General features: G+C 47.9%; 1 non-coding gene across 1 annotated transcript; it reads left to right on the top strand.

The window, feature by feature from the left end:
* The first annotated feature begins 403 nt into the window (after positions 1-403).
* Positions 404-476, top strand: Trnaa-agc (transfer RNA alanine (anticodon AGC)). The gene has a single exon. It is a non-coding gene; the product is annotated as a tRNA-Ala (tRNA).
* Positions 477-18,002: the final 17,526 nt, after the last annotated feature.

Genomic DNA, 18,002 nt, shown 5'->3' with positions numbered 1-18,002 from the left:
TGTTGGTCGCGGCGAACATAAAGGCACGCAAGAAGTTGCAAAACCAGCGTCACAGACTCATATGATGTATACTGTCATAAGGAGAGCAAGGTGTAAGTGTGGGGACCGGCTGTTATCGTGGTGTCATCGAGTGCAGACCTGTCTTAGGTATGACGGCTTAACGTCATTGAAGTCTAGAGAGTGGACAACACGTTCGTCTTACTCAGAGCGGTGTCCGAACTCTATTTTCGACGTTATGCGTGCCACTTTCATTGTGGCCAACTACGATTCGATACAGATTGCACGAAACCTGAAAGACACCCTCACTGATACATAGAGAGTAGTGTTTGTCTGCGGAATATTGGGAGTGCAAGGGTCTGTGACGTTGATATGGCTGTATGTAGCACTACTAGTCAACGGGGGGGTGGGCGTAGCTCAGATGGTAGAGCGCTCGCTTAGCGTGTGAGAGGTACTGGGATCGATACCCAGCGCCTGCAGAATTTTTAACACACCTACATGCGCACCTTGCCATGCAAGTGGAATAATTCCCAACCAGCAGCGGTGTCTAGGCAGATACAAGCGAACGATTAGCATCCACAATTGGCGATCGTGATTTTATTCGTGTGCAGGAAGCACCCTCCTCCCACAACTACACTTAACTTAGATACAGTACAAATGTTCCCATAAGATTCTCAAGCCTACGTCGGAAAGATCTTCCTTGCGCCGAGTTCACGTAAATCCCACTGCACGTTCCCATTCTTTGCGTGCAGTCGCCTGCTACTGGTGTTGCTGGTTGTGACTGCTGATAACAGATGCCGTAGCAATCAATTCATGGAGTGAGTTGTATGTTTTGCGATAGTCTGTCTCTGACAAGCAAGCACAGGTGATATAGGTGCGAACACAGGAAGCTTGCAGCCCCTCGCTGCCTACAGAGACAGAGCAGCCACACTAGGAGAGCGGCCTAAGCCGTAGGCGAAATGTGCTCATTCGCTTTGGAGCCACGTCGAACTATAAATAAGGCTGTCACTAGCGTGAGCGTTGCGTGACCTTTGTGTAAAGTCGGAAAAGTCGGCTGCATGGGTGATTGCCAAGTTTGGGGAGCGTTTCGTAGTATGATCAGTGCAGTGGAGACGCGGAAAATTGTTGTGTCCCAATGTTTTGCAGTTGGACGACAAGAGTTTTACACAGTAGCAAAGAGCGAGGCACTGAGTTGGCATGAACAATGGAGAGCACAGTGGGGCTCGAGATGTGCTTGTTACCTCAGGTGCTGTGTGATTGTCGACAAGGAGTGAAAAGGACCAATTTGTGACCGCCCTTTCAATTCAAAACAGACGGAATTTGCATTCGTAATACCAGAGCATCGAAACTACTTGGAACTCTTGTGTATATGAACGTGTCCGCGCCTTTGTACTCTGGTACCTTCGCCGCTACAAACCAACCAACCATCGTGTCTGTGCACATCAGAGTCGCAAAGAATGGAGAATAGCCAGGCTTAGTCGTGTGTGTAGCCGTAGCTCAGATGGCAGATCGTTCGCTTAGCGTGTGGAAGGTCTCGGGTTCAAGACCCGGCTTCTCCATGTTTTTTGGTCAGTGCATGGTAAGTGTTGGTCGCGGCGAACATAAAGGCACGCAAGAAGTTGCAAAACCAGCGTCACAGACTGATATGATGTATACTGTCATAAGGAGAGCAAGGTGTAAGTGTGGGGACCGGCTGTTATCGTGGTGTCATCGAGTGCAGACCTGTCTTAGGTATGACGGCTTAACGTCATTGAAGTCTAGAGAGTGGACAACACGTTCGTCTTACTCAGAGCGGTGTCCGAACTCTATTTTCGACGTTATGCGTGCCACTTTCATTGTGGCCAACTACGATTCGATACAGATTGCACGAAACCTGAAAGACACCCTCACTGATACATAGAGAGTAGTGTTTGTCTGCGGAATATTGGGAGTGCAAGGGTCTGTGACGTTGATATGGCTGTATGTAGCACTACTAGTCAACGGGGGGTGGGCGTAGCTCAGATGGCAGTTGCGAGTCAGCCGCCGAGCGGGACGGACGTGTGGCGGAGCTGGACGTCTGGCTGTAGTAAACACAGGCTGAGTCGCTGCGTTTGAGGTTAGTGGTGCTGCTAAGCCGCTATTCGTGTTGCACTTGTATTCATGAAGTTCTAGAATGAATAGGTCGAATTATTTGAGGAAAGACACAATCAAGTTTACTTTCGATCGAAATTTCGTTCGACCTAAAGCATTTGAAATTAAAGCATGGTTTATCGAAAAAGTATTGATTAACGGTGATGATGTTGTCGGAGTTTATCTCTCGTTTGTGACAAATGCTGTGTATCTGAAGATGAAAAGTCCAGAATTATGTAGTTCCATTGTGGATCGTTGCGGAGGTAGCGTGAAGTTTAATCATTCTGATGGGAATGTGAGTGACGTTGCTGTTAGTCATGCTGGGTACGGGATTCGTACGATCAGAGTGTTTGAGCTCCCTTTTGAAATTCCGCCCGAAGAACTTAATGTTGCCCTTCGGCCTTATGGCAGAATTATTTCCAATGTGGCAGAAAGGTGGTCTGAAGCTCATATGTTTCCTGTCTTGAACGGCGTAAGGCAAATTAAGATTGAATTACAGAAGCATGTCCCCTCTTATCTTAATATTTGTGGGTATCGTGCTTTGATTATCTATGATGGGCAACCGCGGACTTGCGCTTTATGCAATTCCACGGAACACATTCGTGCAGAATGTTCACGGAGGCGTGTCCCGCAGTTACCGCGTGACGAGATGCCGAGTTCCGGCCCTGTTGTTGGTATGAAGTTGTCATACGCTGCCGCTGCTGACTTCCGCAGCCGAGGCGAGTCGGTGCCGCCTGTGCGCGGGGAGCCTGCTGCCTCGCGGGCGGTTGTCGATGATACTCCGGCTTCAAGCTCTAGATTTGCGGATGGTTTGCCGATCAGCTCCGCGCCCCTCGAATCTATGCCGACGCCAACTTTTTCCAACTCTCCCACTGTGGTTGCTCGTTCTTCCGCGGACTCGGCCGAAGATCCCCAAATACCCGCAACGGAGGTTTCCTTGCGTCGTCAGGATTCCCACCAACGTGAGGATATTGCCACTAGCTTCCGAGGAGTGGACGCTCCAGGCATCCACTCTGCGGGAACTATGAACGAAGATAGCAATCTGGACATTGGTTTCACGTTGGCGCCCACAGAAGACACTTGCGTCAAGGAAACCACAACGAGCGATAGTGTAGAATTGAAGACTGGGTTGCTACCAGTGGGAGCCATGGAAAAAGATGCGCCTCCTTCTGCCGTTGTGGAATGCGATACGCAGACTTTTGTCCGAAAAAAGGAACAGGCGACGTCAGACGTATCATCCGGTACTTCTCCTGACAGGTCGCAAACTTCATCTCCTGCTAGATCGCCGAAGAGATCTTCGAAGAAAGGCAAGAAGAGGAGATTGGCACACAAAGCAGCAGAGAGTTTAGCTCCTGCATTGCGGGAAAAGTTAAAACATTTAAGGGATAATGAACGACTACGAGAACAATGCCCAGTAGCACGAGTTAACGAGTGTACTGAAGCGGAGATGAGTCGTGCCGATGCAGATGATCTTCAACAACAACCTCGCGCACCGCTTGGCGTCGCAGGTTTGCAGACCGGCACTACTATGGATTTAGACCGAACTGTCTCAGGAAAAGGACTTGATTGGGCCGATGCCCAAGAAGATCGCACCGACCACGGAATGGAGATGGACCTGACACATGCTAGTGGCATTTAATTTTTTTTTTTTTAATGTCTATTTTTCTTTCTGACAGACAGAATGGAATGGTACAGACGTGACTCTGCATGGGGTATACTTCATTAGCCAATTTCTTTTACCTGCACCTATGCCAACGGAACTGACATATAATGTGACCACGATCAATATAAATCGGATTCGCAGTGAAACGAAAGTCTCTTCTTTAAAAGATTTCCTTTACCAGTCGGATACTGATATAGCCCTCCTACAGGAATTTAATGTCCACAACTTTTATGTCCCAGGTTTTCAAGAGATTTTAAATATTGCACCGGAAGCCACATGTGGGACTGCGATCCTTGTCAAAGATGGTATTGATGTGAAGGATATCTGTCTGTTAGAAAATGGGAGGGGCATCAGTTGTAAAATTTTTACTACTACTGTTTTAAATGTATATGTCCCCTCTGGTAACAACGCTAGAGATGATAGGGCTAATTTTTTTAAGAACGATATGGTCTATTTACTTAAGGGGAATCCGGCGGAAGCTTTAATCGGTGGTGACTTTAATTGTGTACTTCACAAAAAGGATCAGCGACCAAATTTTAACTTCTCCAGGGAACTGGCGGCTTTGGTGACAAACATGAAGTGGACAGACGTGTGGGAAAGCAAATACCCCACGTTAGTCAAATTTACGTACATCAGTAGTCGCTCGCAAAGCAGAATAGACAGAATATACGTCACAGCAAACCTGGAAAATAAAATCAGTGGTATCGAAGTAATTCCCACTACCTTTTCGGACCATCTCGCAGTGAAATGCAGCATTCGGTTTCAGAAGCAAGGAACGTATTGGGGTCGCCCCTTATGGAAGCTGAATACCCATATGTTGTTCGAGGGTGCCCTATCAAGAACAGTAGCGGAGGTATGGCAGGCTGCTCTACGTATGCGCCATAAATACAGTTCTCGCCTTGCGTGGTGGACCTCATGTGCTAAAAAGAAATTGAGATCATCCCTAATAGCTTACGGGAGGGAGCGAGCGATGTGGTCTCGCAATACCGTTGAATTTTACTATACATGCTTAAGGGAACTATCAGCTCAGCAGATGACTGATGAGGTTTTCATTGAAATAAAGAAGATCAAGGCTCACCTCATAAGTCTCAAGCGACAACAGCTGGAGGGTTTAAAAATTAAATCTCGTGTCCCGACAACGGCGGAGGACGAAAACGCATCGCTGTACCACTTACTCGAACATGAAAGAAATAGAAGACGAGCGTTTATTGCTTGTCTTAGAGTGGGCGATAACCGGGTGCTGACGGAACACTCTGACATTTTAAATGCAGTTTATGGATTTTATCGTACGTTATATACTGATACCCGGTATAATCTAGACTGTGCGAACGATTTGCTACGAACTACAGGTATCGACAACGTTATCAATGACGAGGACAATGTGTCCCTTACCACTGCGATCACATGTGAGGAGGTGTTTGATATACTTAAATATTCGCCTACCCGTAAGTCCCCAGGGCCTGATGGCTTGCCTGTAGAGTTTTATTGTAAATTTTGGCCTCTCATCGGTAATCAATTCACAGAAGTGATAAATGAAGTGTTGCAAGGTGTTACTGTTCCACGCGAGTTCAAAGAAAGCGTAACTGTGCTAATACCAAAGGGAAGGAACGCGGCAGTTAAAGATCTCAATCAATTGAGACCAATATGTTTGATGAACTCGGATTATAAAATAATTGCACGTGTACTGAAGGAAAGACTGAGACCTCTAATGGAGAAGATCATAGGTGACCACCAAACCTGTCTCTCGGGGCGGAATATTTTTAAAACTGTTTGTGAATATAGGGATGTCTCTGCAATTTTTGCAACGTCATCCTCACCAGGAGGCCTTGCCTTTATCGACTTCTCAAAGGCTTTTGACAGGGTCAACCACTTATTTTTGTTCAGAACGTTGACCTATGTGGGTTTTAGTCAACATTTTGTGCAAGTTTTAATTAACATTGTTGAAGGCATCCAAACACAAGTGTCTGTAAATGGGCATTTCACTCCACCCATTGAAATTCGCAACGGCGTCCCGCAGGGAAGTCCTTTGTCAATGCTCCTGTATGTTGTTGCACTGGAGCCTTTACTAAGGAGACTCGATGTCGATCTTGAGGGCATCACGATATCTGGCGTTAACAACGTCACCAATGCATATGCTGATGACGTTGGAGTGGTTATTCGTAGTAACGAAGATTTAGAGAAATTAACTACGAATATTCAGATCTTTTGTGAAGCTACAGGCGCTAGGGTTAACGAGGTGAAGAGTTCGTTTTTAAATCTTAAAGGTCTTCAAGATGTCCGTTTGGAATGGGCACGCTCCGTCGATCGTCACACCGCTCTGGGTGTCACCTTTTACCGATGTCCGCTTCAGACCATGACCTACAATTGGAAGAAAGTACTGGATACAATCAGAGGAGCCACAATACTCAATCAGACCAGACATCTGAACATTAAACAACGAATCAGAATAATTAATTGGTCCATTTTATCAAAAGCTATATATATAGGTCAAATATTGCCAGTTTCGAAACCCATTGCCAAACGTATAATGAGTATCATTTGCCGATTTATATGGACAGGGAATATTTTTAGAGTAGCAGTCGATACAGTTACGTTACCTTCCGCTGAAGGTGGCCTAGGTTTAACAGATATATGGCGGAAGACTACGGCGTTATATATAAAGAGGACCCTACAAATTATAGAAAAACATCCACATAGTATTACAGCCAGGCTGTATCGACTCCTACAGCCAGAAAATTTACGTCCACCCATAAATATAGGCGGAATTAATTATAAATTGAAATATATTCGCCAGTTCTTTTTAGAGATTAGCTACATGGACAGTATTGTCACGAATCCACAATCAAGGAATTGCAGGAAATTAATGGAACTCTTACCAACGAAAGAACATGTCAACAAAATGGAGTGCAGATATCCCGACAAAGACTGGAAAAGAATTTGGAAAAATATTAGTAATCGTGAACTGTCTTCCGACATTCAGGCAACCTGGTACCGAGTTGTTAATAACGTAGTTTCCACTAACGAAAAGTTGCACTCCATTGGTCTTAGTGACACGATTGTGTGCACCCGATGTGACGCAGTTGACACATTGATCCACCGCTTTCTCTGTGGCGGATACGCCGAAATATGGAGGGGACTCCAACGGCGGGTAGCCTTTATAACCAGAACTGTTAGTACTGAGATCAATGTTGAAAAATTACTCTTCCCCGATGGTGTTTTCTTCCCTGTCCAGAAAACCAATGCTGTGTTGTGGTTGTTTGGCAATTATGTACATTACGTTATATCTGAACACGGCAATGACCGTGTTGTAGAATACGAATTATACGAACGAGCAAAATATTATCAGATATGTACGCGCAGGGACCACAAAAAAACTTTTGGTAACATGTTACACATTCTGTTTCAGAGACAAGGGATTGGATAAACATCTTAATAGCCCTCGTCTACGAAAAATGTAGTCACAGGCCAAAGTAGGGGATCGCTGTTGAGGGTGAAGTACGGTGGGGACTTCGTGTGCCCCAGGGCCGCTACGGTAGCCGTGAAGGCCTCGGACAGAACCCCGAAACGGCACTGCGGCTTCACACTTACTGCTGGATGAACCCCATATCTCCGGCAACTACTTTCATCTATGATGATTTTCCAGGATCTCGGTAATATCGGAAGGTGGTTTCGTTGCACACAATGCAGTGGAAGCTTCTTGCACGTGTTCCTCAGTTACAATCTTTCTATTTTTGTTTAATTTTTTTCAGTATGAAGCAAGAGTGACAATTATTAATTCCCAAGAAGCCTTAATTTTTCAATTTTCAGTTCTACGGAGGAGAAGCCTCACATGGCGAAGAAGCCAAACATCATTTCATTTCCCTAACTGTCACAGTAAATTTGAAAAAAAATCAGTCGATATAGCATAGAAGCTCGCCGAAGAAGGCATAAAAGGAGAGCGAATGGATGGGCTGTGTGGGGAGAAGGGAGGCCCAAAGAAAAAGAAAAAAAAAAAAAAAAAAAAGATGGTAGAGCGCTCGCTTAGCGTGTGAGAGGTACTGGGATCGATACCCAGCGCCTCCAGAATTTTTAACACACCTACATGCGCACCTTGCCATGCAAGTGGAATAATTCCCAACCAGCAGAGGTGTCTAGGCAGATACAAACGAACGATTAGCATCCACAATTGGCGAGCGTGATTTTATTCGTGCGCAGGAAGCACCCTCCTCCCACAACTACACTTAACTTAGATACAGTACAAATGTTCCCATAAGATTCTCAAGCGTACGTCGGAAAGATCTGCCTTGCGCCGAGTTCACGTAAATCCCACTGCACGTTCCAATTCTTTGCGTGCAGTCGCCTGCTACTGGTGTTGCTGGTTGTGACTGCTGATAACAGATGCCGTAGCAATCAATTCATGGAGTGAGTTGTATGTTTTGCGATAGTATGTCTCTGACAAGCAAGCACAGGTGATATAGGTGCGAACACAGGAAGCTTGCAGCCCCTCGCTGCCTGCAGACACAGAGCAGCCACACTAGGAGAGCGGCCTAAGCCGTAGGCGAAATGTGCTCATTCGCTTTGGAGCCACGTCGAACTATAAATAAGGCTGTCACTAGCGTGAGCGTTGCGTGACCTTTGTATAAAGTCGGAAAAGTCGGCTGCATGGGTGATTGCCAAGTTTGGGGAGCGTTTCGTAGTATGATCAGTGCAGTGGAGACGCGGAAACTTGTTGTGTCCCAATGTTTTGCAGTTGGACGACAAGAGTTTTACACAGTAGCAATGAGCGAGGCACTGAGTTGGCATGAACAATGGAGAGCACAATGGGGCTCGAGATGTGCTTGTTACCTCAGGTGCTGTGTGATTGTCGACAAGGAGTGAAAAGGACCAATTTGTGACCGCCCTTTCAATTCAAAACAGACGGAATTTGCATTCGTAATACCAGAGCATCGAAACTACTTGGAACTCTTGTGTATATGAACGTGTCCGCGCCTTTGTACTCTGGTACCTTCGCCGCTACAAACCAACCAACCATCGTGTCTGTGCACATCAGAGTCGCAAAGAATGGAGAATAGCCAGGCTTAGTCGTGTGTGTAGCCGTAGCTCAGATGGCAGATCGTTCGCTTAGCGTGTGGAAGGTCTCGGGTTCAAGACCCGGCTCCTCCATGTTTTTTGGTCAGTGCATGGTAAGTGTTGGTCGCAGCGAACATAAAGGCACGCAAGAAGTTGCAAAACCAGCGTCACAGACTGATATGATGTATACTGTCATAAGGAGAGCAAGGTGTAAGTGTGGGGACCGGCTGTTATCGTGGTGTCATCGAGTGCAGACCTGTCTTAGGTATGACGGCTTAACGTCATTGAAGTCTAGAGAGTGGACAACACGTTCGTCTTACTCAGAGCGGTGTCCGAACTCTATTTTCGACGTTATGCGTGCCACTTTCATTGTGGCCAACTACGATTCGATACAGATTGCACGAAACCTGAAAGACACCCTCACTGATACATAGAGAGTAGTGTTTGTCTGCGGAATATTGGGAGTGCAAGGGTCTGTGACGTTGATATGGCTGTATGTAGCACTACTAGTCAACGGGGGGTGGGCGTAGTTCAGATGGTAGAGCGCTCGCTTAGCGTGTGAGAGGTACTGGGATCGATACCCAGCGCCTCCAGAATTTTTAACACACTTACATGCGCACCTTGCCATGCAAGTGGAATAATTCCCAACCAGCAGAGGTGTCTAGGCAGATACAAGCGAACGATTAGCATCCACAATTGGCGAGCGTGATTTTAACCGTGCGCAGGAAGCACCCTCCGCCCCCAACTACACTTAATTTAGATACAGTACAAATGTTCCCATAAGATTCTCAAGCCTACGTCGGAAAGATCTGCCTTGCGCCGGGTTCACGTCAATCCCACTGCACGTTCCCATTCTTTGCGTGCAGTCGCCTGCTACTGGTGTTGCTGGTTGTGACTGCTGATAACAGAAGCCGTAGCAATCAATTCATGGAGTGAGTTGTATGTTTTGCGATAGTCTGTCTCTGACAAGCAAGCACAGGTGATATAGGTGCGAACACAGGAAGCTTGCAGCCCCTCGCTGCCTGCAGACACAGAGCAGCCACACTAGGAGAGCGGCCTAAGCCGTAGGCGAAATGTGCTCATTCGCTTTGGAGCCACGTCGAACTATAAATAAGGCTGTCACTAGCGTGAGCGTCGTGTAAAGTCGGAAAAGTCGGCTGCATGGGTGATTGCCAAGTTTGGGGAGCGTTTCGTAGTATGATCAGTGCAGTGGAGACGCGGAAACTTGTTGTGTCCCAGTGTTTTGCAGTTGGACGACAAGAGTTTTACACAGTAGCAAAGAGCGAGGCACTGAGTTGGCATGAACAATGGAGAGCACAATGGGGCTCGAGATGTGCTTGTTACCTCAGGTGCTGTGTGATTGTCGACAAGGAGTGAAAAGGACCAATTTGTGACCGCCCTATCAATTCAAAACAGACGGAATTTGCATTCGTAATACCAGAGCATCGAAACTACTTGGAACTCTTGTGTATATGAACGTGCCCGCGCCTTTGTACTCTGGTACCTTCGCCGCTACAAACCAACCAACCATCGTGTCTGTGCACATCAGAGTCGCAAAGAATGGAGAATAGCCAGGCTTAGTCGTTTGTGTAGCCGTAGCTCAGATGGCAGATCGTTCGCTTAGCGTGTGGAAGGTCTCGGGTTCAAGACCCGGCTCCTCCATGTTTTTTGGTCAGTGCATGGTAAGTGTTGGTCGCGGCGAACATAAAGGCACGCAAGAAGTTGCAAAACCAGCGTCACAGACTGATATGATGTATACTGTCATAAGGAGAGCAAGGTGTAAGTGTGGGGACCGGCTGTTATCGTGGTGTCATCGAGTGCAGACCTGTATTAGGTATGACGGCTTAACGTCATTGAAGTCTAGAGAGTGGACAACACGTTCGTCTTACTCAGAGCGGTGTCCGAACTCTATTTTCGACGTTATGCGTGCCACTTTCATTGTGGCCAACTACGATTCGATACAGATTGCACGAAACCTGAAAGACACCCTCACTGATACATAGAGAGTAGTGTTTGTCTGCGGAATATTGGGAGTGCAAGGGTCTGTGACGTTGATATGGCTGTATGTAGCACTAGTAGTGAACGGCGGGGTGGGTGTAGCTCAGATGGTAGAGCGCTCGCTTAGCGTGTGAGAGGTACTGGGATCGATACCCAGCGCCTCCAGAACTTTTAACACACCTACATGCGCACCTTGCCATGCAAGTGGAATAATTCCCAACCAGCAGAGGTGTCTAGGCAGATACAAGCGAACGATTAGCATCCACAATTGGCGAGCGTGATTTTATTCGTGCGCAGGAAGCACCCTCCTCCCACAACTACACTTAACTTAGATACAGTACAAATGTTCCCATAAGATTCTCAAGCCTACGTCGGAAAGATCTGCCTTGCGCCGAGTTCACGTAAATCCCACTGCACGTTCCCATTCTTTGCGTGCAGTCGCCTGCTACTGGTGTTGCTGGTTGTGACTGCTGATAACAGATGCCGTAGCAATCAATTCATGGAGTGAGTTGTATGTTTTGCGATAGTCTGTCTCTGACAAGCAAGCACAGGTGATATAGGTGCGAACACAGGAAGCTTGCAGCCCCTCGCTGCCTGCAGAGACAGAGCAGCCACACTAGGAGAGCGGCCTAAGCCGTAGGCGAAATGTGCTCATTCGCTTTGGAGCCACGTCGAACTATAAATAAGGCTGTCACTAGCGTGAGCGTCGTGTAAAGTCGGAAAAGTCGGCTGCATGGGTGATTGCCAAGTTTGGGGAGCGTTTCGTAGTATGATCAGTGCAGTGGAGACGCGGAAACTTGTTGTGTCCCAGTGTTTTGCAGTTGGACGACAAGAGTTTTACACAGTAGCAAAGAGCGAGGCACTGAGTTGGCATGAACAATGGAGAGCACAATGGGGCTCGAGATGTGCTTGTTACCTCAGGTGCTGTGTGATTGTCGACAAGGAGTGAAAAGCACCAATTTGTGACCGCCCTTTCAATTCAAAACAGACGGAATTTGCATTCGTAATACCAGAGCATCGAAACTACTTGGAACTCTTGTGTATATGAACGTGTCCGCGCCTTTGTACTCTGGTACCTTCGCCGCTACAAACCAACCAACCATCGTGTCTGTGCACATCAGAGTCGCAAAGAATGGAGAATAGCCAGGCTTAGTCGTGTGTGTAGCCGTAGCTCAGACGGCAGATCGTTCGCTTAGCGTGTGGAAGGTCTCGGGTTCAAGACCCGGCTCCTCCATGTTTTTTGGTCAGTGTATGGTAAGTGTTGGTCGCGGCGAACATAAAGGCACGCAAGAAGTTGCAAAACCAGCGTCACAGACTGATATGATGTATACTGTCATAAGGAGAGCAAGGTGTAAGTGTGGGGACCGGCTGTTATCGTGGTGTCATCGAGTGCAGACCTGTCTTAGGTATGACGGCTTAACGTCATTGAAGTCTAGAGAGTGGACAACACGTTCGTCTTACTCAGAGCGGTGTCCGAACTCTATTTTCGACGTTATGCGTGCCACTTTCATTGTGGCCAACTACGATTCGATACAGATTGCACGAAACCTGAAAGACACCCTCACTGATACATAGAGAGTAGTGTTTGTCTGCGGAATATTGGGAGTGCAAGGGTCTGTGACGTTGATATGGCTGTATGTAGCACTACTAGTCAACGGGGGGTGGGCGTAGCTCAGATGGTAGAGCGCTCGCTTAGCGTGTGAGAGGTACTGGGATCGATACCCAGCGCCTCCAGAATTTTTAACACACCTACATGCGCACCTTGCCATGCAAGTGGAATAATCCCCAACCAGCAGAGGTGTCTAGGCAGATACAAGCGAACGATTAGCATCCACAATTGGCGAGCGTGATTTTATTCGTGCGCAGGAAGCACCCTCCGCCCACAAATACACTTAATTTAGATACAGTACAAATGTTCCCATAAGATTCTCAAGCCTACGTCGGAAAGATCTGCCTTGCGCCGAGTTCACGTAAATCCCACTGCACGTTCCCATTCTTTGCGTGCAGTCGCCTGCTACTGGTGTTGCTGGTTGTGACTGCTGATAACAGATGCCGTAGCAATCAATTCATGGAGTGAGTTGTATGTTTTGCGATAGTCTGTCTCTGACAAGCAAGCACAGGTGATATAGGTGCGAACACAGGAAGCTTGCAGCCCCTCGCTGCCTGCAGACACAGAGCAGCCACACTAGGAGAGCGGCCTAAGCCGTAGGCGAAATGTGCTCATTCGCTTTGGAGCCACGTCGAACTATAAATAAGGCTGTCACTAGCGTGAGCGTCGTGTAAAGTCGGAAAAGTCGGCTGCATGGGTGATTGCCAAGTTTGGGGAGCGTTTCGTAGTATGATCAGTGCAGTGGAGACGCGGAAACTTGTTGTGTGCCAGTGTTTTGCAGTTGGACGACAAGAGTTTTACACAGTAGCAAAGAGCGAGGCACTGAGTTGGCATGAACAATGGAGAGCACAATGGGGCTCGAGATGTGCTTGTTACCTCAGGTGCTGTGTGATTGTCGACAAGGAGTGAAAAGGACCAATTTGTGACCGCCCTTTCAATTCAAAACAGACGGAATTTGCATTCGTAATACCAGAGCATCGAAACTACTTGGAACTCTTGTGTATATGAACGTGCCCGCGCCTTTGTACTCTGGTACCTTCGCCGCTACAAACCAACCAACTATCGTGTCTGTGCACATCAGAGTCGCAAAGAATGGAGAATAGCCAGGCTTAGCCGTGTGTGTAGCCGTAGCTCAGATGGCAGATCGTTCGCTTAGCGTGTGGAAGGTCTCGGGTTCAAGACCCGGCTCCTCCATGTTTTTTGGTCAGTGCATGGTAAGTGTTGGTCGCGGCGAACATAAAGGCACGCAAGAAGTTGCAAAACCAGCGTCACAGACTGATATGATGTATACTGTCATAAGGAGAGCAAGGTGTAAGTGTGGGGACCGGCTGTTATCGTGGTGTCATCGAGTGCAGACCTGTCTTAGGTATGACGGCTTAACGTCATTGAAGTCTAGAGAGTGGACAACACGTTCGTCTTACTCAGAGCGGTGTCCGAACTCTATTTTCGACGTTATGCGTGCCACTTTCATTGTGGCCAACTACGATTCGATACAGATTGCACGAAACCTGAAAGACACCCTCACTGATACATAGAGAGTAGTGTTTGTCTGCGGAATATTGGGAGTGCAAGGGTCTGTGACGTTGATATGGCTGTATGTAGCACTAATAGTCAACGGGGGGGTGGGCGTAGCTCGGATGGTAGAGCGCTCGCTTAGCGTGTGAGAGGTACTGGGATCGATACCCAGCGCCTCCAGAATTTTTAACACACCTACATGTGCACCTTGCCATGCAAGTGGAATAATTCCCAACCAGCAGAGGTGTCTAGGCAGATACAAGCGAACGATTAGCATCCACAATTAGCGAGCGTGATTTTCTTCGTGCGCAGGAAGCACCCTCCTCCCACACCTACACTTAACTTAGATACAGTACAAATGTTCCCATAAGATTCTCAAGCCTACGTCGGAAAGATCTGCCTTGCGCCGAGTTCACGTAAATCCCACTGCACGTTCCCATTCTTTGCGTGCAGTCGGCTGCTACTGGTGTTGCTGGTTGTGACTGCTGATAACAGATGCCGTAGCAATCAATTCATGGAGTGAGTTGTATGTTTTGCGATAGTCTGTCTCTGACAAGCAAGCACAGGTGATATAGGTGCGAACACAGGAAGCTTGCAGCCCCTCGCTGCCTGCACACAGAGCAGCCACACTAGGAGAGTGGCCTAAGCCGTAGGCGATATGTGCTCATTCGCTTTGGCGCGACGTCGAACTATAAATAAGGCTGTCACTAGCGTGAGCGTCGTGTAAAGTCGGAAAAGTCGGCTGCATGGGTGATTGCCAAGTTTGGGGAGCGTTTCGTAGTATGATCAGTGCAGTGGAGACGCGGAAACTTGTTGTGTCCCAGTGTTTTGCAGTTGGACGACAAGAGTTTTACACAGTAGCAAAGAACGAGGCACTGAGTTGGCATGAACAATGGAGAGCACAATGGGGCTCGAGATGTGCTTGTTACCTCAGGTGCTGCGTGATTGTCGACAAGGAGTGAAGAGGACCAATTTGTGACCGCCCTTTCAATTCAAAACAGACGGAATTTGCATTCGTAATACCAGAGCATCGAAACTACTTGGAACTCTATTGTATATGAACGTGTCCGCGCCTTTGTACTCTGGTACCTTCGCCGATACAAACCAACCAACCATCGTGTCTGTGCACATCAGAGTCGCAAAGAATGGAGAATAGCCAGGCTTAGTCGTGTGTGTAGCCGTAGCTCAGATGGCAGATCGTTCGCTTATCGTGTGGAAGGTCTCGGGTTCAAGACCCGGCTCCTCCATGTTTTTTGGTCAGTGCATGGTAAGTGTTGGTCGCGGCGAACATAAAGGCACGCAAGAAGTTGCAAAACCAGCGTCACAGACTGATATGATGTATACTGTCATAAGGAGAGCAAGGTGTAAGTGTGGGGACCGGCTGTTATCGTGGTGTCATCGAGTGCAGACCTGTCTTAGGTATGACGGCTTAACGTCATTGAAGTCTAGAGAGTGGACAACACGTTCGTCTTACTCAGAGCGGTGTCCGAACTCTATTTTCCACGTTATGCGTGCCACTTTCATTGTGGCCAACTACGATTCGATACAGATTGCACGAAACCTGAAAGACACCCTCACTGATACATAGAGAGTAGTGTTTGTCTGCGGAATATTGGGAGTGCAAGGGTCTGTGACGTTGATATAGCTGTATGTAGCACTACTAGTCAACGTGGGAGGGTGGGCGTAGCTCAGATGGTAGAGCACTCGCTTAGCGTGTGAGAGGTACTGGGATCGATACCCAACGCCTCCAGAATTTTTAACACACCTACATGCGCACCTTGCCATGCAAATGGAATAATTCCCAACCAGCAGAGGTGTCTAGGCAGATAAAAGCGAACGATTAGCATCCACAATTGGCGAGCGTGATTTTATTCGTGTGCAGGAAGCACCCTCCTCCCACAACTACACTTAACTTAGATACAGTACAAATGTTCCCATAAGATTCTCAAGCCTACGTCGGAAAGATCTGCCTTGCGCCGAGTTCACGTAAATCCCACTGCACGTTCCCATTCTTTGCGTGCAGTCGGCTGCTACTGGTGTTGCTGGTTGTGACTGCTGATAACAGGTGCCGTAGCAATCAATTCATGGAGTGAGTTGTATGTTTTGCGATAGTCTGTCTCTGACAAGCAAGCACAGGTGATATAGGCGCGAACACAGGAAGCTTGCAGCCCCTCGCTGCCTGCAGACACAGAGCAGCCACACTAGGAGAGCGGCCTAAGCCGTAGGCGAAATGTGCTCATTCGCTTTGGCGCGACGTCGAACTATAAATAAGGCTGTCACTAGCGTGAGCGTCGTGTAAAGTCGGAAAAGTCGGCTGCATGGGTGATTGCCAAGTTTGGGGAGCGTTTCGTAGTATGATGAGTGCAGTGGAGACGCGGAAACTTGTTGTGTCCCAGTGTTTTGCAGTTGGACGACAAGAGTTTTACACAGTAGCAAAGAGCGAGGCACTGAGTTGGCATGAACAATGGAGAGCACAATGGGGCTCGAGATGTGCTTGTTACCTCAGGTGCTGTGTGATTGTCGACAAGGAGTGAAAAGGACCAATTTGTGACCGCCCTTCCAATTCAAAACAGACGGAATTTGCATTCGTAATACCAGAGCATCGAAACTACTTGAAACTCTTGTGTATATGAACGTGTCCGCGCCTTTGTACTCTGGTACCTTCGCCGCTACAAACCAACCAACCATCGTGTCTGTGCACATCAGAGTCGCAAAGAATGGAGAATAGCCAGGCTTAGTCGTGTGTGTAGCCGTAGCTCAGATGGCAGATCGTTCGCTTAGCGTGTCGAAGGTCTCGGGTTCAAGACCCGGCTCCTCCATGTTTTTTGGTCAGTGCATGGTAAGTGTTGGTCGCGGCGAACATAAAGGCACGCGAGAAGTTGCAAAACAGCGTCACAGACTGATATGATGTATACTGTCATAAGGAGAGCAAGGTGTAAGTGTGGGGACCGGCTGTTATCGTGGTGTCATCGAGTGCAGACCTGTCTTAGGTATGACGGCTTAACGTCATTGAAGTCTAGAGAGTGGACAACACGTTCGTCTTACTCAGAGCGGTGTCCGAACTCTATTTTCGACGTTATGCGTGCCACTTTCATTGTGGCCAACTACGATTCGATACAGATTGCACGAAACCTGAAAGACACCCTCACTGATACATAGAGAGTGGTGTTTGTCTGCGGAATATTGGGAGTGCAAGGGTCTGTGACGTTGATATGGCTGTATGTAGCACTACAAGTCAACGGGGGGGTGGGCGTAGCTCAGATGGTAGAGCGCTCGCTTAGCGTGTGAGAGGTACTGGGATCGATACCCAGCGCCTCCAGAATTTTTAACACACCTACATGCGCACCTTGCCATGCAAGTGGAATAATTCCCAACCAGCAGAGGTGTCTAGGCAGATACAAGCGAACGATTAGCATCCACAATTGGAGAGCGTGATTTTCTTCGTGCACAGGAAGCACCCTCCTCCCACACCTACACTTAACTTAGATACAGTACAAATGTTCCCATAAGATTCTCAAGCCTACGTCGGAAAGATCTGCCTTGCGCCGAGTTCACGTAAATCCCACTGCACGTTCCCATTCTTTGCGTGCAGTCGCCTGCTACTGGTGTTGCTGGTTGTGACTGCTGATAACAGATGCCGTAGCGATCAATTCGTGGAGTGAGTTGTATGTTTTGCGATAGTCTGTCTCTGACAAGCAAGCACAGGTGATATAGGTGCGAACACAGGAAGCTTGCAGCCCCTCGCTGCCTGCAGACACAGAGCAGCCACACTAGGAGAGCGGCCTAAGCCGTAGGCGAAATGTGCTCATTCGCTTTGGCGCGACGTCGAACTATAAATAAGGCTGTCACTAGCGTGAGCGTCGTGTAAAGTCGGAAAAGTCGGCTGCATGGGTGATTGCCAAGTTTGGGGAGCGTTTCGTAGTATGATCAGTGCAGTGGAGACGCGGAAACTTGTTGTGTCCCAGTGTTTTGCAGTTGGACGACAAGAGTTTTACACAGTAGCAAAGAGCGAGGCACTGAGTTGGCATGAACAATGGAGGGCACAATGGGGCTCGAGATGTG

The sequence above is a fragment of the Schistocerca gregaria genome, chromosome 11, assembly GCF_023897955.1.
Source record: "Schistocerca gregaria isolate iqSchGreg1 chromosome 11, iqSchGreg1.2, whole genome shotgun sequence".
Classification (NCBI taxonomy): Eukaryota; Metazoa; Arthropoda; class Insecta; order Orthoptera; family Acrididae; genus Schistocerca; species Schistocerca gregaria.
The sequence above is the reverse complement of the archived record's forward strand: the minus strand, read 5'-3'. Positions and strand labels throughout refer to the sequence as shown.